This window comes from Taudactylus pleione, unplaced genomic scaffold, assembly GCF_031769625.1.
Source record: "Taudactylus pleione unplaced genomic scaffold, aTauple2 ptg000043l, whole genome shotgun sequence".
Taxonomy (NCBI): Eukaryota; Metazoa; Chordata; class Amphibia; order Anura; family Myobatrachidae; genus Taudactylus; species Taudactylus pleione.
Genome location: NW_028284445.1, coordinates 8746457 through 8771401, shown reverse-complemented (window position 1 = coordinate 8771401; position 24945 = coordinate 8746457). Strand labels below are relative to the sequence as shown.

General features: G+C 44.0%; 1 protein-coding gene across 3 annotated transcripts in view; it reads left to right on the top strand.

Annotated features, from left to right (window-relative positions):
* Nucleotides 1-1233: 1233 nt before the first annotated feature.
* Nucleotides 1234-24945, top strand: part of PDS5B (PDS5 cohesin associated factor B) — a 149835-nt gene continuing 126123 nt past the window's right edge. For 2 of the 3 annotated variants that reach the window (XM_088460236.1, XM_088460233.1), the window contains exon 1: nucleotides 1235-1443. The gene's annotated coding sequence lies outside the window, so the exon portion shown is untranslated. Of the gene's footprint in view, nucleotides 1444-24945 lie in introns of all 3 variants that reach the window. The other variant, XM_088460234.1, reaches the window with a different exon arrangement.

The following is a 24945-nucleotide window of genomic DNA, read 5'->3' as shown; positions in this document are numbered from 1 at the left end:
TTTTGGTGCCCAGTGCCAGAGAGCATTGGTGCCCCCCCCTCACATTTTTTACTAGGGACATAAGATAGTGCACCTGAAAATAGGCCATTGCTTCATGGGGAAGTGCCAGGAGAATCCAGGAGATGCTGTGGATAAAAGAAGAGGAGGCTACAAGTGAGAATAATAATAAACAGGAAAATTGACAGGCCCGAACAGCACCCCCTGTCCCCTGTGCCATGGCACAGGTCGCACTACCATATTTACGGCCCTGCGTGCATGAATACACACAAATTGGGCGTCTCAGTCCTTGTGAACTCGGATGCACGGTTGCACACCAGAGAAGGGCTTTATAACGGCATAAGCAGACAGCTGCATCAGATTCAGGGGCCTGATTCAGCAAGGATCGCAACTGCACACGCAATTGGCCGACTGTTGCGTTCTGCGTATGCGCAAACACTCCACTGCGATCTGGACTACGATTGAAGTGACTACGCAAACCCATCGCAGAGTGATTGACAGGAAGTACAGCTTGAGGGTGATGACGGGGGGGATGTCGGCGAAACGCAGGTGTGCCAGTATGTTTGAACACTGTTGCAGGGGCATGCATACATTATCCACTGCGATGCCATACGCAGCTTGTGTACCCACAGCGTCCAACGAGGTTAGCAATTCCTGAGTAAGGTCAGAGCTTGTGCAAGTGTGCGTGAGGCTGCGATGGTACTCGATGTTACCCGATGGTTTCGCAGTCTAAGTATTACAGATGTGTGTAAGGTAAAGTGGGCGTCCTTATGTTGTGCATAGCGATCGTAGTGGATTAGCATATCTTCGCAGTGAGACTGCGTGCGTAATCGCTATTGCAATCTCAGTTGCGATCCGTAATGAATCAGGCCCCAGGTCCAACATTATTACTAGTACCCGGGTTCTCTGGTATAGAGGAATGCATCGTGACTTGATAGAAGCTTTTTATGTGTCTGCTATATAGTATACTGTATAATATAATATACATATGCAGTTTCCAGGATGCTTCCCAGCAGGTAGTAACAGAAGCTGTTACTGAGCTATGGACACAGCAGCAGCCTACACAGCACAGGAAATGTATGAGGCCAGTAAGTGGTAGCAATATCACCCCAGCCTCTACCCACTGAGCGACGAGCGTCTCCCTCCCCAACAAGCCCGGAGGTCGCGGGAGGATGGACTCAAAGAGGATGGCCGGGGACGTCATGAAGAGGCGGCACCATGACGGTTCCCTGCTCGGCCGCTGGGTGCCGCTGCTCGCCCGCTGTGTGCTACCGCCGCCGGCCGCGCTCTTCCCACTGCCGCTTCCATTGGAGCCGCTGGAGACAAATTGGCGCCATTTTGAAGCTCGGGTACGGCGAACACGGTGCGGGGGACACGGACAGCGGAGAGGACACGGACAGGCTGGGGAGGCTGAGGACCAGTGCTGGCGGCTGCAGGCGAGTGGAGGTGAGGGACGGCTGATGGGCCCCGCAGATGCGGCCTCCGGTGCGGGGAGCCCGGAGCCCTGATGTACGGGATGCGGGGATAACCGGGGAGCGGCCCCCGGAGCGGCTATGTCATTCCCGGGCTGCTGATTCGGTGGCTCTGATGTAGGGAGGGTGATGCCTCTGTAATGCCTAGGCCGACCCCCGGTATGATGCCATGGGGGATTGTATAGGGTACAGCCCACCCCTTGTGTGTATGGCAGATGTATAATGTACATATATGTCTGCTGCTGATCTCTGCATGTGTACACTCACTGACCCACTCATCTGCATGTATGTGTGACTGTACTCTGAGCCAGCACAACATGCCCCTGGTGGTGAGGGCAGATGCCCATGGAGCCTGTGTGTGTGTGTGTGTGTATATGTGTATATATATATATATATATATTTCATTCTGTTCCCTGCGATGTGCTTGGGTATGTGGCAGTCCTTCTCTATGGCATGTATACTTGCTACATTCTTTAAAGATCTAATGATCTTTCCCCAGTATATAATGCTCCCCATCACCAGTGATTCATCCCTTCTGTTTTTGTGCCACCAGTCGTATTGCAGTGTTATGATCTATATTGGGCATCCGTGTATTTGTATTGTAGCCTGGCTCTGTCATTCTGCCATCTCCCCCTGGAGGGGATGTCATGCCCGGCTGTATCTGTGTATGTATAATCCCCTCCTTATTGGTCAGGGGACTGTAACATGAAGGGTACATGTCATAGCAGAGCATTGCTGACCTCTGGCCGCCTGTTACTCTGAACTCTCATTCATTATGACTGGTATGAAGATTCATTGCATTAATATCTCTTGCACAGCTGCTCTGGCATATTAGGTATAAAAGGCTTTGATTACAGGTCCTTTTTTACCTGCTCAGTTAGGTTGCCTTTCATAGGCGTTCTGGTTGAAAAATGAATCTTGTTTTAAAACAAATACTGAGCTATTAGGAATGCACTATATTGCCCACAAAAGAAGGTATGTCAATAGCCTTATAGCAAGTGAAAGATCACATTTATCTACGGTATTAAATGTTAGACATGTATGCATTTCTGGTAGGAGTGTAATGCCGGCTCTGTAATGCTGGTTTGCTTGAATGTAGGATACACTTTCTGTCCATCACCTTTTAGATTATTTTGCCACCTATATGTTCATAAGAATTGAATGTTAAAATGCACCAAAAGAATAGTATTTGTTGAGTTTGCAAATGAGATGAGAACCTGTGTAGGGAGTGATGTTATACAGCTCTCTACTCCAGTGTTTTTGTTGCTGAAATCAGTTTAATGATGGAGTAGTACATTTTAATGGATTGTGACTGGTTCCTATGGTGACAGCCTCATATTGTTTTACTTCATTTGTTAAAGACTTAATTAGTGAAATAGGAAATTCTTACAGTAGTTACTGTAAGAATCTTCCTAACTAATGTTTGAGCTGAGGTTAATGCATTAATCTGGGCCATTACTGTAGCTGGGTATGCTAGGTGTTAAGCACCTTTTACTAACCTTACAGCATGTCCTGTTTCTCCACAGGCACACAGCACTGCCCTTGCTCTATCGCTGTAATCTGATCTAAATTAAATAAGAGATTATAGGTTTTATCTTATTTGCAAACAATGCACATAATATAGATTTGGGAAAATAAAGATCAGTGAAAAGGGTCATATGCATCTAAAGCTGGGTACACACTGACAGATATATTGGGCGATCAATTGGTGGGCCAATATATCTGCTGCCCGTCGGCCAGTGTGTACCCGTGATATGTCTGTGAACGTCGTCGTTCAGACATATCGCATCTGCTGTGCTGCACAGCTGATGGACAGATATGTCTGCAGACACGGGACACGCCCCCGAACTGACCCGCGGCAAGACACGGATACTGGCCGTTCAGTGTGGTATGAACGACCATCATCTGCAGATATATCTGTATAGTGTGTACCCACCATAAGGGCAGTTGTATGAACAGTAAGCAGCCCATTTATTAATAATGGGATTTGCAATTCAATCTGGACGTGATACTAGCGCCCATGATCGCATCGCAGTTGCGCTGAAATGTAATAGAGCAACTCTACACTCCTGTGCTGGGATTTGTGCGCATGAGTGGTCTACAATCTAAGGGCTCGATTCTATTCTGCGCGAAATGAATAGCGCTGGGAATCTGCTCCCGGAGCTATTCAATACACCGCGCTGCTAAGCCCAACTAAGGATTTCTTCTCGCACCCCTCCGGGGATGCGAGCAGAAATCCGACAAAAGTCCAGGCACGAGGCTGTTTTCTGCCCTTCGCGCCTGGAAAACATCATCGTGCCGGGAAGTTAGGTCGGGGAATACCCGTTCTCGCGCCTTAAACAGGGTGTTTAGTCGCGAGACCGGGCATTCTCCGACTAAACACTGCATAGAATTGAATAGCTACGGGAGCTATCTCTCGGCGCTATTTACATCGCTGCCAATTGAATCGAGCCCAATGATGGCTTTGGCTGTGGGTACCAAGTTCAAGAATGCGCTGCATTCCGGAGCTTGGTAAATCTGACAGCATCGCACACCTAAGGGTGTTGTAGCTGCTATCGGAAATGGGGGGACTGTGTTATCCTTCCGTAATACATCTTGGGGGATACTTAATATTTGCAGGTGACCCCAGAAAGCGGGTGTTTTGAGTAATATACTGCAAATATTAAATGATAAATGGGCCCCTAAATGCTTTTTGCTTAAGGAAATGATGAAGCGGTTAGAAATTGGAGGCCTACACTAACCACATACACTGCTTTCTGCTTGATGTAGTTTTACATAGGATTTATAAAACCTTATGAGGTTCCCATGTCCAGATATGGATAGAGCAATATATGGGGAATGCCGGACACTGTTACTGGAAAGAATTGAGAATGGTCCAAATGTGCCTGCGGTTTGCAAGCACCAGTGTGATCTTAGCAATCTAGCAGCTAGATTTAAAGCTGCAATAATTTAAATCCTTGTCTCTAGTGGCTACAACTCGCAGTCGTTTGCATTAGGGACAACATGTCTATGCTTCATCTTGAATTAATTTAATTGGCCATATTTGCGCTATATAAATAACTGGTAATAAATAAATATTTATGACCTATGCCCTCCAAATGGATAACAGTGATCTTATACAAGTCTAGTGTTCACGCTAGGCCAGGACCTAGAAAGGGGCATTTCTGTGCCCCAACGAAAAGGGGGCTTGGTCACTGAAAATGGGGGGGGGGGTGTCTTTGAGACACGCCCCCTTTTAATCGGGGGCATAATTGACACTTAAGGACATGCCAGGCTGCCCCCAAGTTCTACATCTGTGAATAGATCCAAGGCACATGCGCCCCGGCATCTATTCACCAGCGGTGAGCGCTGCACAGCAATTTTTTCCACCCGTGGAACACTGTTGTCCGCGGGGCACCACCAAAAGGCCAGGGCGCATTCTGCCCTTTTGAAATCCTGCAGGACGCGGCGCTCCGCTAAAACAGTCTAGCAGGAACACTAAAGTCATCCCTGCAATGCATTGTGTGTAATGTGGGAAGAGTGTCCATTGGAATGAGCCCTTCTCTCCATAAAGGTACTATATGATTATTGACATAAAAAAAGTATGGGTAATTTTATCAAAGCAAAATACAGTTTAAAAATATTCCAGCATAGAACGTATCTAACTAGAAACACAGCATTTAATTTAAACCACAGTTTCCCCGTCTCGCTGTAATGCTTAGAAAATGCCTGTGCAACAGATTCCTAATAACCTTCCTTTCCATCTCACTTCTGGAGGTTTTTTAGATTTTTATTTTTTTATTTTTTTCCCCTAGTCTTTAATGAAATAAGTAGCCTGAATGTTGAGTAAGATAGAATGCATCCAAAGTAACATGTCAGCTTCCAAACTAAGCCTAACACATCTGAATGTTCCACATGGGAGGTTCCGATCTGGTAGGTGACCTTAAGTGTACCCATTATGCAGTTGAAGTAAAAGAAGCCACTGAAACATACACTGTAAGAAAGAAAGAGAGCGCAAATACGCCCATTCTACGGGGCAGTTAAAAGACATTAATAGCAGAAACATCCTGGATGATGTAATAAGAATTGATTATTTGAAGAATTGCAGAGGGCAAGAAGCTTTAACAGATTCCATCAGATTGTCACTTACTGCCATCTACCATATTTGCCTGAAGGCCCTTCAGTGAAGGGCTTTGCAGCTGTCTGTAGTCATTAGTGGCAGATACTCAAATATCAGGCTGATGTCACTACCTCTTTTTTTTTTTTTACAGGCACAATTAGAGACTCATAACATTTTTGTGTTAAAAATTTGTATGTTGCTACGGGATGGGCTTAAAGGGAAGGTATACAGAGGGTGGCCTTTCGGGGTGGAAAGAAAACCTACTGTAGGTCCTATATGGGATGAATTAAATTCTGCGTAATGGGCGCGATGTGCCCTTCTGGAATGGCACAATGTGTCCATCTGCATCTCAAGCCTTGCACCTCATAGAGGTGCGATGGAAAACGAGGTCTGCACTAGCTCAAATTGCTGATGGGTGCGCAGTACTACATCACATTGAATAGAATGGGCCCCTTAGTGATTTCAGTGTGAAAAAACAGGAATGGAAGAAGCTAGGCCAGATATCAACATACAGGAATCTCAAATCAGTGATTTCAGCTGCAAACAGTCAAGGAATCCTGCGCCCGAACCCCTTCACCCCCAGATTTTTCTCCCAAGGGTTTTATTGTTGATTGGATCACCATCATTGGGCTCGATTCAATTGCCCGTGATGTAAATAGCGCTGTGAGATAGCTCCCGCAGCTATTCAATCCTCCGCGGTGTTTTGTCGGAGAATGCCCGTTCTCGCGACTAAACACTCTGTTTAAGGCGCGAGAACTGGCATTCCCCAACCTAACTTCCAGACGTGAAGGGCAGAAAACAGCCTCTCGCCTGGACTTTTGTTGGATTTCTGCTCGCACCCCCGGAGGGGTGCGAGAAGAAATCCGTAGTCGGGCTTAGCAGCGCGGTGTATTGAATAGCTCTGGGAGCTGATTCCCGGCACTATTCACTTCCCGCAGAATAGAAGTGAGCCCATTGACCCTCTTCAGGCATTGTTAAATCAAGTAGGGAGTATCTCACTTAGACCCCTTTTCTCTTTGTCTTGTCATTTGTATATTGTCATAAACTGCTCAGCTGGTTTGTTGGCCCGGAAACCTGCAGCAACTGAGTGCAAAGCAGAAAAAAAATGCCAAAACCCTATTTTTGGCTAAAAATTTGGAGATTTCCTTCAGAACCCTTTGAACACCCCCCTAATGATAAATTACGCCCCCAAAAAATGTGTAAGTTGCGTACTTTGGCGAAAAACAAACGCGCACATTTTGGCCGGGAAAAAAAATAATTTTTGAAAAAAGATGGAGAACAATTTTTTTCCATAGGAAATTACTGTTCCACGTAAATTGGGGGTACGTTAAAATGGGTGTAAGTATATTTTCGTGTCATAAAAATGCAATTTTAAAACCGTTGATCCGCTTGTTGCGACCGTGTGCGATGTTTAAAACACTTGACACGTCCATACTACGCCCTGAAAAATCAGACCCAATACGTTAAAACCATTTTCAACATTTATTTATTTTTGCCCAAAATTTGCGCGGTCGTTTTTTGGCAAAGTACGCAACTTACAATTTTTTTTTCCCAGTAATTTATCATTAGGGGGGGTGGGCTGTTCAAAGGGTTCTGAAAGAAATCCCCAATTTTTTTCCAAAAATAGGGATTTTGCATTTTTTTTTTGTTTCTCTAGGTCTGGGATGGATAAGACTTGTCTCAGTTTTTTCTCGCATATTGCCGTTTTCGCATGTTTTTTGGTGAAAATTTTGCCGTTTTTTGGCGAAAACGGGATGTTTTTGCCAATGGCGAAGAAGAGCAAACGTTTTCGCCGCTGATTGAATACGTACATTCTTCAAGCCGAATCAAAATTGTTTTCAAATTGGTAATGCCAGTGTTACTCCAGTCCTCATGCTGCAGACTGTCAGTAGATGTGTGGTGGCTGGTGTTAAGAAATGCTGGTTTAGGCAAATCTAACATAATGGGCTGCAAACATTTGGTCCCCCCTTTTTTTAAGCTAATTGAGCCTTGTATTCCTAGATTTTGTAAATACAGCTAAAATGCACAGAAAACCTTGTACTTTTGCTTTAATATAGTACAAAGCATTTTCTCAAAGCTTGCATGAAAATAATTTGCTATTTACTTGAATGTTCCCATGGATACTCCATTATATTGCAGCACTTGTTAATGGTGATAAACATTGCAGGAAACACTGAAATTGCCTCAAAGAAAAAAGGGAAAAAAAAATCCCCAAAACTGCTGCTCACAATCTAAAGTGTGTGGTGTCTGTTTGCTTACAGTGTTTTTTGCAGTTTGTTGACATCAACATCTGTGTTGAAGGCCTAACTCTGCTGATTTTGCACTAGCTGAGCACAGTAGTTTTGTGCAAGGAAAGGAAGGCTGACTTTGGAGATGTGACTACATTAATCACTTACGGACGCCAATTATCAATAACGTATTTCTGGTTATTTTGAGAACCAGCCAAGAGCCTTTTTCATTTGACTTGCTGTGCCTATAATGGTTTTCATTGTCTTCTCTCTTTTGAAGAGTCAAATTTTACTTACTAATATAATAAACTTTCCTCTTACTTTAGATGGTATAAACAGCAAAACTAGGCCCTAGGCCTGAATACACTTTTCTCTGGCCTGCTTGCCCAGAGGCTTAAGTGAAGTGGAGAATAGTAGCTGTAATGAGGGTTGTAGGGAAGGGACCCCGGAGTTCCTTCTGTGGGAGAGTCCCGTGAAACCGTAGTATTGGTTTGTATCAGGAAAAAGATATTCCTACCGCTCTATTCAAAGCTGATGCTATGGACAGAGGACTAAATGGTGATGGTGCCACAAGATCTAACTGAGCGCAATCCTATTAAGTGCGAGTTTATTTAATGGAATACGCACCCGAGACATGCAAGATCCAATTAGAAATGCCAATTCACAGTAGTCACGGTGAGGATGTGCACCTTTCCTTCAAAGTGCGACTTGGGAGAAGAGCATGAAAAAGTGGGGGAACCTTCTTGGGCCCCCCCAGGAAGCAGAGATAGCAGGACAATATAAAAGGCTGTTAGTGGCCATAATGAAAGTACTGCATGTTTTTAAATGTTATAACTTGACTGGTTTTTAGATTTTTTTATTTTATTTATTTATTTTTTATTAATGGTGAAAATATGGTAACAAGAGTTTTACATCAAAATTAAAGTCTTTCCAGCATTACGGAGTCAAGAAAAATGTCTGTATAGTACATTTTCAGTGTTTTTTTTTATGTGTTAAAAAGTTGGAATAAACACTTTTACCTGTCGTATGCAAATTCAAAAATCACACTCCCACTAAAACATACCTGTGCCACATCATTGACCCCCCCCCACATACCTGCCTCACATCATTAACCCTTTATTGAGCTGTTAAGATGAATTTACCTGAAAACTGTCGTCATGGGCCACATTATGCTATTTAAATACCTCCATTTGCATGATTATTCATCAGGAGGGGTGTACCAGAGGTTCTGCAATGTGTCCCGCCATTATTACCTTAATAAACACTTTCCTTACCTTTTCACCAGCACAGGGGGGTGCACACACAAAAAATGAGAATTGCCTTTGGAAAATCAATGCAAATTTTGATTGCATTGTGAGTTCACTGTGAGAACTGCTCGCAGGACCCAACTCGCATGTAATAGAATAGAACCCACTCTTTGGGCTTGATTCAATTCAACGCAAATTGAATAGCGCCGGGAAGGAGCTCCTGGAGCTATTCAATTCAGCACGCTGTGTTGTTGGCCAGTTTATCGCGTCTTAAATATGGTGTTTGCGAGAACCGACTTTCTCCGGCTACGCTAAGGGCAGAAAACAGCTTCACATCTGTAGTTTTGTCGGATTTCTGCTCGCACCCCAGGAGGGATGCGAGAAGAAATCCTTAGTTGGGGTTAACTGCACGCTTAATTGAATAGCTCCGGGAACTTCTTCCCAGCGCTATTCATTTCGCGTTTAGTTGAATCTAGTGATCACCCCCAGAAAGGGGGTGTGACCAAAAAGGGGCATGTCTTTAAGACGTGTCCCCTTTCCGTCACTGTTGGGGGCGTGCCCAGCAGTTACGAACATGCCAGGCAGCCCCCAAGTGCTGCGGTCACTGTGAATGGATGCCGGATGCAGACACTATATTTTGAATAAAATAACGCCCTCCTGTGCCTCCCTAGCATAGAATTTTCACCTAGGTGGATTGTAAAGTTACTGTCTGAGGATGTTATTTTTCTCTCCTGTTAGGTTCTCTTTAATAACTAATGAATTGTATTTCTAGATTTTTAGTCCAGTCATGCGCTGGTGTTTATTTTTCCTGTGTAGTGGTGAAATCTATTGGTCCCAATGACCCCATACCCACTTCTAATTGTGCCTGTGTTACTATAGCAATGATTGTGCGCAAATTCCTCTTTCCCCTTCCCTGATCATAGATGTTTCATTTTATCCTTTTTTTTTTGTTTTTGTTGTGGTTACAGTAATTGTTGACTGACCAATATTCACCATTTTATAACTCCACTGAGGGACCATAGAAGTGAAATAAAAATATAGGCAGTAGTGTATGTAAATGTGGTGGCAGGGTACAATTATCTGTTCTTACAGCTACAGTTCCTGTCATGGTTAAAGGTGGACATTAGGGCACAATTACATGGATATGAATTGTTTCTCCTTCATCCACTAGGGGACACTGGAGAGCATAGACAGTGGGGTATAGACGGTGCTGAGAGGGAGCTGGCACTTTAAATATTAAGAAGTGTAACTAGCTCCTCCCCCTCTATACCCCCCTCCAAGCCTCAGTATTAGTTTGTGCCCGAGGGGAGCTGATGTTTCACACTCCTCCTCAGGGGTTGGTAATATAGTTAGATAGCACTTTTGTGCTGAAGATAGAATCATTGAGGACAGACAGGCAGAAGCTGCACTGCCTGTCTGCGACGATGGAGCTGCCGGGGGACCCGCTCGCAAGTGCACGCACTTGGCCTGTGGTCCCCGACTGCTGAGACCACCGTCTCCTTTACAGGGGGTTTCACATGCCGCTGCGTGCAGCGCACATACCGGCTCCCATCAGTCACTACCGCCGCCGGCAGCACCGCAGCTACCTGTGAGTATACCCTGTAAGTTTCCTGGCTCCTCGTGTAACGGGGTAGCCAGGTAATTACTATGGTATGATACAGTTACTACTGCCCTGCCTCTCTCTCTGCGCAAAGCTGCTCTGACTGACAGAGCAGCAGGCAGCAGCTGTGAGTATCCCTGGCTCCCGGATTAGCGGGGTAGCCAGGTTATATTGGTACACTCACAGCACAAGGCTGCTCCGGCTAATGGAGCAGCAGGGCAGATAGCTGTAGCTCACCACGTGGAGCACACAGCTTTCATGTAAGCAGCGGGGTGTAGCAGGAACATTCCCCGCTGCAGGAGCCTCATACAGGCTCATTAGTAACAGAGGATGATTGCCACTTACTGCGTGGCAATACTAAATAGCGCGCTTACAGTACATTTGAGCGCCATAGCAGGGGGCGGAGCTTAGCTCCGAAGTCCTGCTGGGGGCGGAGCTTATTCTCCGGGGGCGGAGTTTAGCTCCGGAGCCCTGTTTCTTCCTCTACAGCCCCAGCGCTTCTCTGGAAGATGCTGGCGGTGATTACAAATGTGCTTATACACCTATATCTATATATGCTGCTGTAGTGATCCTGATAGTCTAAACGGAACTGTAAGTACACAGTGTGATTTAGGCTGGGCAGGAGAGCATTTCAGTATCTGCCTAGCGTTTTTCTGGTACTGCTAGGAGCGCTATTAGGGCAGGTTAGGCTCTCTTCTGTCTCTGTATACCAATTTCCGCCGTTGACCTTTTTCATTTCAATTTAATGTTTGTGTAAGGTCTGTATGTGTCATGAGACTAAGGTGTCTCTACATACCTACAAATATTGTGTAACACTAACTCCCTATTGTGTAGCGTATATGATAATTGGCTGACACTTCCGTTAAGGAGCTTAGATATTTGTATATATACATATATCTATCTATCACTGACGGAGATATGGGGCACATCCACAAGACGATTTACTCCCTGTCCAATCTCTAAACGATTTTCCCTTGATTTTTTTCCCTTGAAATTTTATCTTTCAGTCTGAACGATTTGCAAACTATCTTTAATAGATCAAGTGAAATTGACCAGCGGGAGTGCGCATTGTTGATCGTTAACGACCAAACACTGCACGATTTATAAAAGATTTTTAAACGATTGAACTATGACGATGTAGTTATCGTTCAATCGCCTGCTAAAATCGTGTAGTGGATGCCCTTTACCCTCATAAAAGGCTCCCGTACCACTGATCAGGGTCAGATACTGTAAAAACTTTTCCATGTGCGGATAATGTTTTTTTTTTCCTTGCAGTGAATCTAGAGAGTGTAAGAGCCGTATAGCTCTGTGCACTAATACCCTGCTGCACTAGTGGTCATTTTAGTTGAGACCCTGGTTCATAAACATGGATCACTGGTGGTGCAGGTAATTACATTAACTTGCATATATATAATGATCTCGTCTGATCTTGGATGCTAAGCAGGGTCAGGCCTGGTTAGTACTGGGAGACCGCCTGGGGATACCAGGTGGTGTAGGCTTAAATCTGACAGGTATGGCAAAAAGGGGACACTAGTCCTGTCCCACAGTATTCTTTCCAAAAGGAAATAACAGACTTACTATTGCACTTTCAGTTGCATAAAACTAATTTGTGTCCTGTTTTCGGCTAGGTAACATACGGATAAACACATTTCAGATGTCCGGCGGTTATATATATTTTTCTCTTTTCATGCATAGCGGTATATAAGGTGATACAATTTCATTTGTACGACTGTAGGTCTGATACTGCGTCCTGTCATGGTAATCTACAGGGGGTAGATCCTCTCATATCTTGTCTGTAGTTTCCTTCGCAGAAGTCCTTATACAGGACCCTCGTTTCGGCCCTTTCGGGTTCCGGATTGTGCACGGGACTATCATCTTCCTGTGGTTCCGTATTTCAGTGTAGAGTCACTATAACATCTACTCTATATAAAGTTACGTCCACTACTGAGTCTAGGGCTGGATGGCTTTCCTCTTACCTGGGGTTTCCCACAGTGGAACCGAGTCTTTAGGACTTCAATGTCATATGGACGGTGTCTTGTACGAACTATTGGGTCTGGGTTTTCATCACTCAAGGATACAAGCTTGACTTATTAGTCTCACTCTCTACCTTCTTTTTCTGTTTACCAAGTCCTCCAACAATAGGAGTATTGTTTTACAGCAGATTATACACTAGCTTCTATCCACAATTGTGAAGATTCAGGTTCCCAGCCATCAGACCAGTCTTTGTGTGATTCTGAGGCCTTACGACTCGGTCAGACCTCACTTTCTCTGTCAAGCACCAACTGTCTAATGCGTCACATTCACACTGCCAAGGGTTGTGCGCTGTTACCTTTTATTGCAATATTGCATCCATAGAGAGCTAGACAATCTCTCATACAAATAGCACATCCATTGCAGACACCCCCCCCCCCCCCCCTCCGGTGGGCAACCTACATAATATCTGTATTCTCTACTAGAATCTCACTGTATTCCTACAGATTTTCAAAGTTTTACATAGTCCCTTCAGTTGATGCAGGACTAGAGAAGGGAGAATCTCCATATCTCTGGATATCAAAGACTATTTCTTCACATCCCTTTTAAGGCTGCCTCCTCAGGTGCTTCTGAGATTACTTTTCTGGATCTCTCTTTTCCACAGAGGTCATGGTTGTCACGACGGTTCTCCTTCAGATACATGAGGTCATTATTATCCTTTACCTAGATGATCCTCTGCTGAAGGCCCATTACGGGGTCTAATTACTGCAAAAGGTCAGTGATTCACAACAACCTCGTCAGGGGTGGTCTCTGTGTTTTCCCTAGTCTTTTCTGCTACGGAAAAAGAAAACGTGAAAAGAAAAAAAAAAAAAGAAAAAATTTCAGCGCAGCTTCCATTCAGGACATGGTGACGAGAGGGTCCTTCGACATCGCCTGGTATTGATTTGGATTTCTCCGAGTTTTTTTCTTTTCAACTACTCCCTCTCTCTTAGTGAGCAGAATCCCATCTTTCCCTTCTACAGGTTAAAGTTAGTCCCAGAACTCGGATACCCTCCTCTGGTGGTTGAACTAGATTTCCTATTGGAGGGAAAGAGATTCAGAGTTGGGGATGGGACTGTCTTCACCACAGACACGAGTCTGAGAGGATGTGAAGCTGTGTTTACGGATCAGCACTTCCAGGGCCGCTGGGTTTCACTGGAAGCTATTCAGAAAGCAGATCACCTGTTGTGAGGCCACAGTACGACGCCAAGACAATGGCGTACATTAATCACAGTGAATATGTCCGGCGATTTTAAAGGTAGTATGCCGGATTCTAACCTGGGCGGAAAGGTTTGCAATGGAAATCTTGAATATTTTCATTCCAGGTGCAGAGTATTCAGAGACCGACTTCCTTAGCCGGTAGGACGAGCAACCAGGGCTCTACTCCTGTAGGTCCCTTGTTTACCTACGGTGGGGTCTTCCTCGGGTCGACCTCATGTCATCAAGTCGCAATCATGAACTGACTTTCTACATCTCTAGGACGAGACCCGGAGGCATTGTCATCACCGTGGCAGTTCACATTTGTCTGTTTCCTCTACTCCCTTGGATTTTACACATCAGAAGGGTGAGGGCCAGGGATCTCTTGGTATCTCCGGATTGACATAGTAGATCTTGGAACTTCAGTTTCTGCAGGTCGACGATCAGTGGCCTATACTTCTGAGAGAAGTTCTCGTCATACCGGTTCCTTTAGTCTATCCACACTGAAGACAGCTATGTTTGATAGCGTGGCTCTCAAAAAGGCCATTTTCAGAATGACAGGATTCCAATACAGGGCAAGCCTTGCTATGCTTACAGCTAGGAAGGAGGGGTAATTCTAATCATTACCACCGTTAGGGTCAATCTTCTGTTGCGTGGTGTGAATGTGGAGGGGCTCTTCCTACTGAATTCAACCTAGCCACATTCTGCAAACAGGTTCTCGCCTGGTACAGTATGCGATTGGGTTTGCTGAAAGTAAAATTTTCAGCTTTGACCATTTTCCAGAACAAGTGCGTCTTGCATTCTGGAGATTCAGACTTTTTCTACAGGGTGTGATTCGGTTGCTACCACCCTATGTTCCTCCTGCGGCTCATGGCAAATGGATCTCGTATTTTCTTTCTTGCAGTCTCCTCTGTTCGACCTTTGGTTGGAGGAGTTCAGATACCTTTCATGGAAGGTAACAATGGCATCAGCCAGGAAGGTGTTGGCTCTGGGAGCTCTATCCTGTTGTCCTCCATTCCTGATATTTTACAAGGATAGAGCGGACCTCCGTACTAAAATGGATTTTCTTTCAAAAAGGGGTTTCGGCTTTCTACATCAACCTACCTATTGTGGTACCGGTTTTTCCTCGACACTCTCTTTCGTAAGGATCCTTGGATGATGTTAGGCCTCTTCGTTTTTATGTGGTAGGGACTGCAGCCATAGGCAAATCAAGCTTTATTTGTTTTGTATGATGCAGTTCATCTTGGTTGGCCAGCTTCAACATAGTCTCTGGCCCTCTGGTTTCGTATGATTATCAATCAGGCATATGACTTCATCTTAGGAGTCTCTGTTTCTCCTACGCCATTTGCTCTGTAGGCTCTTCCTGGGCGTTTGCTCACAGGGTTTTTCCATGTAGTTCTTTACAGAGAGGATATTTGGTCTGGCCGACATTCTTTTCTTTTTCTAGTTTTGACATGTTTGCGGCCTCTGCAGCGCAGTATGACCGGTCTGTTTTGCAGGGTTCTCAGCGCCTTCCCGCCCGTACTGGGAGCTCTGGGACGTCCCCAATGTCTATGCTCTCCAGTGTCCCCTAGTGGATGAAGGAGCAAACAGGATTTTGGTACTTACCGATAAATCCCTTTCTCCGATTCCATAAGGGACACTGGACGCCCACCCTGCGCTGTTCCTGCCAGGGTTGGGGTCATTTTATGTTATGTCTGTTGGACAATGATTTGATGTCTCTGGTTCTGTTACTTTTTTGTTTTGTTCAACCTTTTCATATGTTCTGTGTACTGGCTTCGCCTCCTCCTCTTCCGTTTGTTTTTTCTCAACTCCCCTCGGGCACAGTTTTCTAATACTGAGGCTTGGAGGGGGGTATAGAGGGGGAGGAGCTAGTTACACTTCTTAATATTTAAAGTGCCAGCTCCCTCTCAGCACGGTCTATACCCCACTGTCTATGCTCTCCAGTGTCCCCTGTGGAATCGGAGAAAGGGATTTATCGGTAAGTACCAAAATCCTGTTTTTGTGCTCAAATCTGGTCAGTAGATGACCTTCCTAGATTGCACATGCGGTCATTGTCCGATTAAAATGCATGAAATAAAGTAATTGGTTTACATCCGGGTAACATGAGGATGTTCTGCATATGGCCAAATCTGTCACAGACCATGTAATTTTGCTGAAGCCATGAGCAACCTGATTGTTCTCTTTAGGTCACCCTAAATATTTGTTTTTCTGGCCCTTAAACTTCTTTTCATCTCCCAGTTAGTATTCATAATACACTTGTACTGCTCCCTGTACCCAACCAAGGCTTCAGGAGAGCTGATCATTAGTTAGTTGACTGAGGGCAGGCAGGGGTAATGGCAGTGGGATCTTCAAGGGTTTAAGACTCAAAATACTTGCAGTGATACTGGCTGGCTGAAAATATTGTGTTTGGAGTTCATTAAGGCAGGCGAAGATTGTATATATAAAATACTTGAATTGTGGAATCTGCACAATGACAAAGAAGCAATTTAAGTTTACTAGGAATTACCACCCTAACAAAGGTGAATTATATGCTGGTGTGGTACAGAAATAAAGTACAGATTCAATCAGGTGGTGTCTTTCTTAGCATGCCACCAATTCCGAAGCTGCTGAAGACATAGGATTTAAGTCCCTGATTTATATGAATAATATTTATCCATTGTATGTAGAAGAAAGCACAAGCAGAATCAATAACTGTAAAATAATGTGCATGTTTTGCTAGCGATCCTGCATGCATTGGCTTAATAACCTGTACGTACTGACCATTTCTTCTTGGAAATATTCCTCGATCCTGTGCTGAGTTGGCTTCAGAAAGCTGGATCGATAAACTAGGCCTAATGTAAGTTTGTTTTTGATTGTTTCTGTGGGTAGAAGAACTCCTGAACCCTTCCATAGTCAGTCTCCCATTTACTTTTCATACAATTCTATTTCAAATCTGATAATGCAGTTGCTAAGGTTTATGCAAACTTTGGGAATGCAGGCCCTCATTCAGAGCCGGACGCTATTTGCGGTCGTTCGTTTAAAAACAAGGGGTGGCTATTCAAATGATCCGTACGCACATTGCAGTCTGTTCACACCTCTAAGTCTGAACGAACGAGCAAAACATACGCTCGTTTATTTGTTAAAAACGCCCCCTGGCCGCACGCATCCTACGTCATGTCCGCTATTTATTAGATTAATCGAGTACATCGACCAGCGTATGAACTGCTCGCTATTCTTGTGGTTGGTGTTTGCTACCACAAATTTGCGTGCAGTTCTGGCTATAAAATAACCCAGTGACGTGGTCAATGACGCTGCTGTTTTAAATATACACACCCATAAAACGCCCGCTTTGACCTTTAAGCACGCCTGCGTTCGGATCTCCACTCCCCATTTTCAAGCACCTTCCCCTGTTACCACCCACATACGCCTCATTCTGTCACTCAAAATAGCAGGCACTCGCTATATAGCGTACAAAGGATTTTCGGCCGCACTGACTGGTTCGCGCATGCGTACTAAAAAGCGTACGCATGCGCAGATGTGCAAACATCGCTCGGAACGAGCGTACTGCCGCTAACGAGCGGCTCTGAATGAGGGCCGCAGTTTGGTGCTAGTTGCTCATTTTTAATAATTTTGTCTTTAAAGCTATCGGTCAATCAAAAATAAGGCATCATTAGTCTGTAGACTGCAAACCATAGCCTGGGCATCCCATGTGGGTAGCAACCAAATCTCAATCAAATTTGTAGGGCTGAAGGGTTATTGTCAGATTTGTTGTTAGTGAGTAACTGTTTATTATGTCACCTCTTCCCAGCAGAAGTTCTTGTATACAGATAAGTTATTCATTGTTAACCTAGGAGTGTTTTCATATTGAGTTAGAGAAAAGATGTACTGTTGGGACCTTTTTCAGAGATGAATGCAAAGATTATTGCAAAATGCATTTAGGTAGCAAAATGAGACGTTTCCTAGCTCATCTAGCCTCTGTGCGCTATGCAGCACGATATGCCTGGCATGAACCGCTAGGACCCTTGCAACTCTGCTAGCGTATGGAGTCTCTTTTTACAGAAAATGCATCTTCGTTGCAATGTGATGCACCAGGAGACTGCTGATTTATTTGATGTGACACTTGCATATCCGTGTGTGACTGAGGGCCATATTCAATTGCCGGCGGAAAGTCCCGTACTTTTCGCCTGCCGGTCTTTTCCGCCATCATCACTGGTTTTGCCTACGGAAAAGTATTGCGCTCGTCCCCGCTTTTCGCCCTATTGCAAAGGACGCAAGAACGCGTCCCGGCAAACTCAAACAGGTGAAAAGTGCTGTCAGATTTGGGGAAATCAGCCTGACACCCCCCAAAATATGCCCTGACATGGGGGATCACTATGGATACCCCCGAATAGCCCTTCTGAAGGTATTTGGAGTGCTGAAATGGTCTCAATAGGTGCTATTTATCGTTTTTGCACAAGTGGTGAAGAATAGCATTTAGCAGGTGTTTTTTTGGCAAAAATAAGTAGTTCCAGCAAATTTGGGGTACATGGGTGCAAGCATGGTTAAAAATCGCTAGAGTGATGTTTTAAAAAAACGTTAAAAACGCATCTTCAGCAAACACCTGCAGTCAAAAAAAAAAAAAAAAACACCTTGGGCATACTTGGGGGACCCCCTGGAGTCTATTTCGCTAGTTTTTAAGTTTGTCCCCCAACTTTTTTTTTTTTCGCCCTAAACTAAATACATTTTTTGGGGTTATCTAAAGTAATTTTTTAACTTATTTTGACGCAGTTTACCTTTGGGGGACTGTCCCATTGCTGCAGGGGTGTTCCCACCTCTTTGTACCACAAACCTCCAATTCTGCACTTTCTTTTTTTTTTCCACCTCCAGAAGCGTATCTTTTCCACTGGTTACAAGGTGCAGACTTTTTGCACTGGCAAAAAGTCTTTGGAATTGAATACGGGGATAAGTTCTCGGCTGGCGAAATGACGTCACCGGCAAAACTTTTTCGCCGGCAATTGAATACGGTCCTGAGTCTGTAATCGAAACTTGGGGTGGATAAAAGCTGTGTCTGCTGCATGGCACTACGTATGCTGATTGAGAGACTTGGTCGCATACAGGTGTCGGAAATCAAATTAATCAGCACAGTTTCCTGGTGTGTCCTAGGTGCATCACATTGTGGCTAAGGCGCATTTTCTGCAAAAAGATGCCTGGCGCTAGCAGTCTCGCGTGACCAGGCGCGCAGAGAGGGTCTCTATGGTGTGACTGTGGCAAAGACGAGTGAGGGCACATCGATATTTGGAGCTGGCTGCATACATAAAATGCGATCAACTCTGCCTAGGTAGCAAATGTGACTTCTCCATGCAAGTAACATGAAATTGCAGAAATGGCCAGATAGTGCAGATTATTACCTAGTTCTATTGGAGCGTGTGAGATGCTAATTATTTTTTTTAAATGGTGCTAATAAGCATATGAGAGGAAAGTCAGTCTAATTTATTGCTGTTTACAACAAAAACAAACTTGCAGACTTGCCTGACTCTGGCCAATGGCTACATCTCGCAGGCTGTTTAATTTCCGCCTAGGCGCCCCCTACAACCTCTAACCAAGACACATGTTGTAGAATGCCGTGTATGCAAGTTGTCTGGAAAAACGCACACATTGCGAAAAGACGCACACTAAAAGAAGAGTAAGTAGCGAAAAAGCCTAAACTTGTGTTTACATCCTCCAACTCAATGGGGGCAATTTAATTTGATTTGGGTGCCCAATGAAGCAATTCAGTTGTTCCTGAGGTACGCGAGTGCACGGCTAGAAGCACCAGATTTAGCCGCGCAGTGTGGCTAAACTCGACTAAAGTACCGCTTTGGGTGCCCAATTCCTGCTCGCCACCACGGAAGGCTGCGAGCAGAAATGTGTGCAGCCACGACTATTCCCACCAACAATTGAAACAAACAATTGAATTCTTCCCCTGGAACATGTTTATTGGTTTTCTTGCAGTTTGTAACCTGAATGTATTATCAAAGAGTTAATGGAAGCTTAAATTATTTTAGGATTTTTTTTTTTAATTTGTCAAACCATTTTACATGATTGCAGCAATATAACCAGCTTGCTCCGTATTGCATGTGATTTAGCCAAGTTCAGTTTCTCTGTATAAGTCACCAACAGTAAAACTATGCTTTGCAGAGCTTTTTGCATACACTCCTCATAGAAAACTATAGGATGGCTCCTGCTAGGGTAGGTAGGTAGCCAGAAGCCAATGTTTTTTTTTTTTTTTTTTTCTGTTTTTTGTATTGTTACATTTAAAGCATAACATTATTCTGCTTTTAAAAGTGTGGAAATAGCAGTTTCTGTATATTTTAAGTGCAGAATACTTAAAAAATAGGCTGAAGATGGTAAAGATGAATTGCAGTAGAAATACTTAAAGATCAAAATATATTGTGCAATGCCAGGGTAACAAACGTACGATAATATTTGAAGGAATACATGTCACGGAGAACTTAAGCCTTCCAGCAAATGGATTACCCGGTTGTCAGCATAGGCAGCCTTTATCGTGTTTAAACATCTTGTTTTCTTAACCAAAACATTTACAATATTTAGACACATGACACATTATGCAGGGACCCTTTTTTATGTTGGGAAATTGTTAAAAATGGGAAATTGTTAAAAGAAACCTCATCCTAATGAATTTCATATAAAAAAAAATAAATAAATAAAGTTGTAGGTATCGTGGAGAGATTTATACAGATTAGAAGCATTATGAATAAGTGTAAATACTAGAAGAAAAGCATCCTTATGTACATCCACTTTTCTGCTGGTAAACTGTGTTGTTGGAACATTCGATTATAAAGACATAACCCAGGCACATCCAAAAAACTTGGGGGTTAGGGGAAATCAATTTTACATGATGGACGAGATGTGCCATTCCAGAACGACACATTGCTTCTGCTGGCATAGCATGTTTTTCCTCACACCTCATGATGGGCAGAGGAAATCATGCAATGTTGGCACTACCATAAATAGCCCATATGTGTACAGCTGGGCATTGCCATCATGCCTGGCGGCACATCGCTTTGATAAAAAACTCCCACAGTGTTTCACTTTTTTTGTGAACTTTCTTTTTATTTTTTATTTTTTCCTCCCCCTTTTGGAGCGCCACCTTGCCAGATTTGAAGAATCTTTAAAATAAATGAATCCTGAAGGGTCTGTTTTGTTTCTGATTCTAACCTGGATCTTAAACCAGGGTTTGACAAATATTTGTAAAACACCAACATACATCTCTTCACTTGTCTCAAAATATCTCCCAACCCGACCTCGATGCTGCCCTCCCACGCGCAATAAGACTTTCCTTTTGTCTCCAAACCTTCAAGCGTTACCTGAAAACTCATCTCTTCAGACAAGCTTATCAAATTCTGAATGGGTGCAGTGCGCATGCACCTGGCATCCATTTACACTGACCCCAGCTCTTGGGGGCGTGCCCGGCATGTCCGTAATTGCCAGGCACACCTCAAGAGTAAAGAAAATGGGACGCGTCAGAAGACGTCCCCTTTTCATTGACCACGCCCCCTTTCTCTAGTTCCAGCACCCTGCCTGGCGCCGGATCTAGAGTGAACACTACTATAGATTTTAAGATTGCGAGCAGGGCCCTCTTACCTCTCTCTGTTATTACCCAGTCTTGTTTTATTACCGTTCTCAAATGTAAAGTAGTCTTCATGCTAGGGCAGGGCGCATTTCAGAAAGGGGCACTTCAGCACTCTCTGAAGGGGCAGAAAAAGCTGCGTGCTCACTCAGAAAAGGGGGCGCCTCTAAAGGACATGGCTAAAGGTCTAAAGTCCTGCTTTGGGTGCCCAGAGTGCCGACTTTTTGCACTTTTCTGCCCTAGGGGGCTGCAAGCAGAAATGAGTGCTCCCATGGCTGTACGTGCCTGAACAGAGCAACAATTAAATTGCTCTGTTGGGCGCCCAGTGCTATCAGCCGTGGGTGAAAAGAATTGAATACCCCACTTAATCACTATGGTGACCTGGTGCACAGGATTTGTAAAGCCCTGTCATAAACTGGTGTAACTAATACAGGGGTTGGTCAGATACCAAACACAATTGCTGCATGTGCAAGTAGTATTCAAGGCTCCAGTGTTCATAAATGTATACCTGTGTCCATAGGTCTGTTTTTCTTCACTTATTTATATAGACCAACTATTGTAACTGGTCTAAGCTGCTGTAGGATTGTAACTTCCAGGCCGCACTTTTTATAACGTTAAACATGTTTCTGGTAAAGTTTCCCCTAGTTGTGTTCAGTGGAGAAACTGTCTGCTGTATTAGGGGGTAATTCAATTTAAGCTCCTGGGGTGAGTAGCCGCAGCTATTCAATTGCCTGCGACTAGCTGATGTCTGCTCGCACCCTCCTGAGGTGCAAGCGGAGATCTGTGCTAACTAATAACACATACCTGTAAGATGTAGCCCAAAGTCAGTGTGGTATTTCATTCTCCCGTGTGCGGGTGCTGTTTTTACACATGGGGCTCTATTTATTAACATTATTTTCACTAAATTAATATGAAAAGGTGTTTTCACACCCTCTTCACATTATTTTAGTATCACCTACAGTTACTAAAGGGCAATTGGAGTAGCATTACAGTTACTAAAGGGCAATTGGAGCAGCGGCTGGTCGGCACTTGTCACGGGTGAAAATACCGTGATAAGGCTCCGGAGGGGATTTGCAGGGACAGAGCTTTGTCGCAAGCTCTGTCCCTGCAAGGGATTTGTAGTAAATCCCTGTGATATCGCTCCACAATCTGCATTACAAATGCGGATTGTAGTAAATAGAGCCCATGGTCTTGTAATATTCAATTGCTTGTAATCCTTGCAGAGGTTTACATGACCTTATTTTAGCTTTGTTCTCAGTTTTACCGGGAAAATAATCATTTTGTCCTATAATCTGGCTCTTTTGAGGACCTAAAATGCTGTCACTGCAACAGAGTAATAATTGTTGAATTTCCTCAGCTAGTTTACATACATTTAAAAAGAGCTCACTTCATTATTCTAACTTCTACTCAGACCTCTCTCGTGTGTATGTGTAAGGATTGAGGGCTCATTCACACACGTTCTCCGAGAAAATGGGTAAAAATGTGAATGTAGGCGTGCTTTAATACATGCAATATAGTTCAAACTGCGTTTAACGTTCTTTTTACGGGGCTATACAATTTACCGCACTGTTAATCCTGACTATAGGATTTCTGCTCACTATTGCCGCCATGCTGTTTTCAGGCTTAGCACGTGTGCTAACAGCATCGCAGCTGGCGCTTAAGTCGGAGAATGCAGGTCGCTGCGACTAAACACCCAGCTTAAGCTGCGGAAACCTGCATTGGCACAATGGGGACAATTGAGTAGCTCTGAGAACTCATTCCTGGCGCTATACAAATCGCGCTGAATTGAATCTCCCCATTAGTGGGAAATCTGTGCTATTATTTTAGTTGATTTTGTGGTAAATTGACTTTAAATATTTTCAAGGAATATTTCTTCTAAAGAAATACCTCTAAATATGTTATTACGTGACATTATATACTGATAACAAGTTAGGAGCTACTTGGAATAATTTGAATTTATGTGCAAATTAATAAATGACAAGTCTTGTTGCTAATAGCAACTACAAAAAAACAGGGATGCTGGAGGCTTAAGCAGTTTTAACAGAAATTACAGAATGACTAATATAACAATGAAAGTCCTGTTGTTAGTAAGGGTCAATGATTTGATGCTGTAGTTGATCGAAGAAGAGGTATTATTTGAGAAGAGAGAATCCGAATTTGTCTAACTTGTGTTACTCAGAATACATCTCCACACTGAGCACTTGCAAGAGTTCTGCTGCTGGGTAACAGGGATGGCTTGCTGATTGAGCGGTGAAGCTTAATAATGTGGCGTCAGCTAAACCTATAGTTTTTTAATATACGCAAACCACAGACTTGGATTATTGAATTTATGTTTTGAATTGATGATATAGGGGGGAATTCAATTTAGCATAAATTAATCTCCTGGGATGAGTCCCAGGAGCTATTCAGTTGCCTGCATGGCACCTGGCACTTAAGTCGGGAGATGTAGTTTACCGCGACTAATGCCCTGGGCTTAGCAGCTGGAAAAACGCTTTTGCTGCATGTGTTGCCGTCCTAAGACAGTAGTTAGAGCGGATTTCTGCATGCACCTCAGGAAGAGTGTGAACAATTGAATATCTACAGTCGCGTATCCTGGGAGCTTAAGAAACTCGTTCTGAGTTTGAATGCATACTCTCCCCCCCCCCCCCCCCTCCTCTCCATATTTGCATTTGCCCCACCACCTGTAGTTGCGTTTCGCCCCCACCTCATGACGGTCTGAGCAGAAATCCGCGTTCAGTAGGGCTTTGGGGCCAGTTGCATGTGCCAGGAGATGCTGCTTAACACTGCATATGCTATACATTCTCGTCCAAGATTTGGGCCATCACAGGAATTAATTCTCACCCAATCTCTCTGAAGCTCATTTCCCACACTGTTGTAACGGCACTTTGTCCTGCTCGCACCTAATTGATTTGCCACCTCCGTGTTTTTTGTTTTTGACTCTTTTTTTTGGTAAAAGGCTAACAGTCACTTTAGTTTCATTTTTCTGGACTACCCAGTTGTAGAATTCGGGTTTCCTGCAGATGAATCTCTGCAAACCAAAATAACTGTACTGGGTTTTTTTTTGCCTTTTTGGAGGGTTATTTGGTATAGAAGAACTTAATACACAATACACATTGCAAACAATGAAGAGTAAAAACAGCGTTGCGTAAATTGTGTAATGAAACTTGAGGCCAAGTGTACTATACACAATCAAATTTTTTAAATTTTTGGGAACAATTTTGAGGGTTAGAAAAGTTTTGGTGATCCGTGACACAGGTGGTGTGTTTGAGGCATTATAGAGGATCCTGGTTAATGTTCTGAGGGCCTGATTCAGAGCCGGACGCTATTTGCGCTCGCTCGTTCAGAAAAAAGGGGTGTCTATTCAAATGAACCGTTCGCTCTTTGCGGTCTGTTCACGCCTCTAGGTCTGAACGAGCGAACCAAACATGCGGTCGTTTTTTTGAAAACTACGCCCCCTGGCCGCTCGCATCCTACGTAATGTCCGCTATTTATTAGATTAATCGA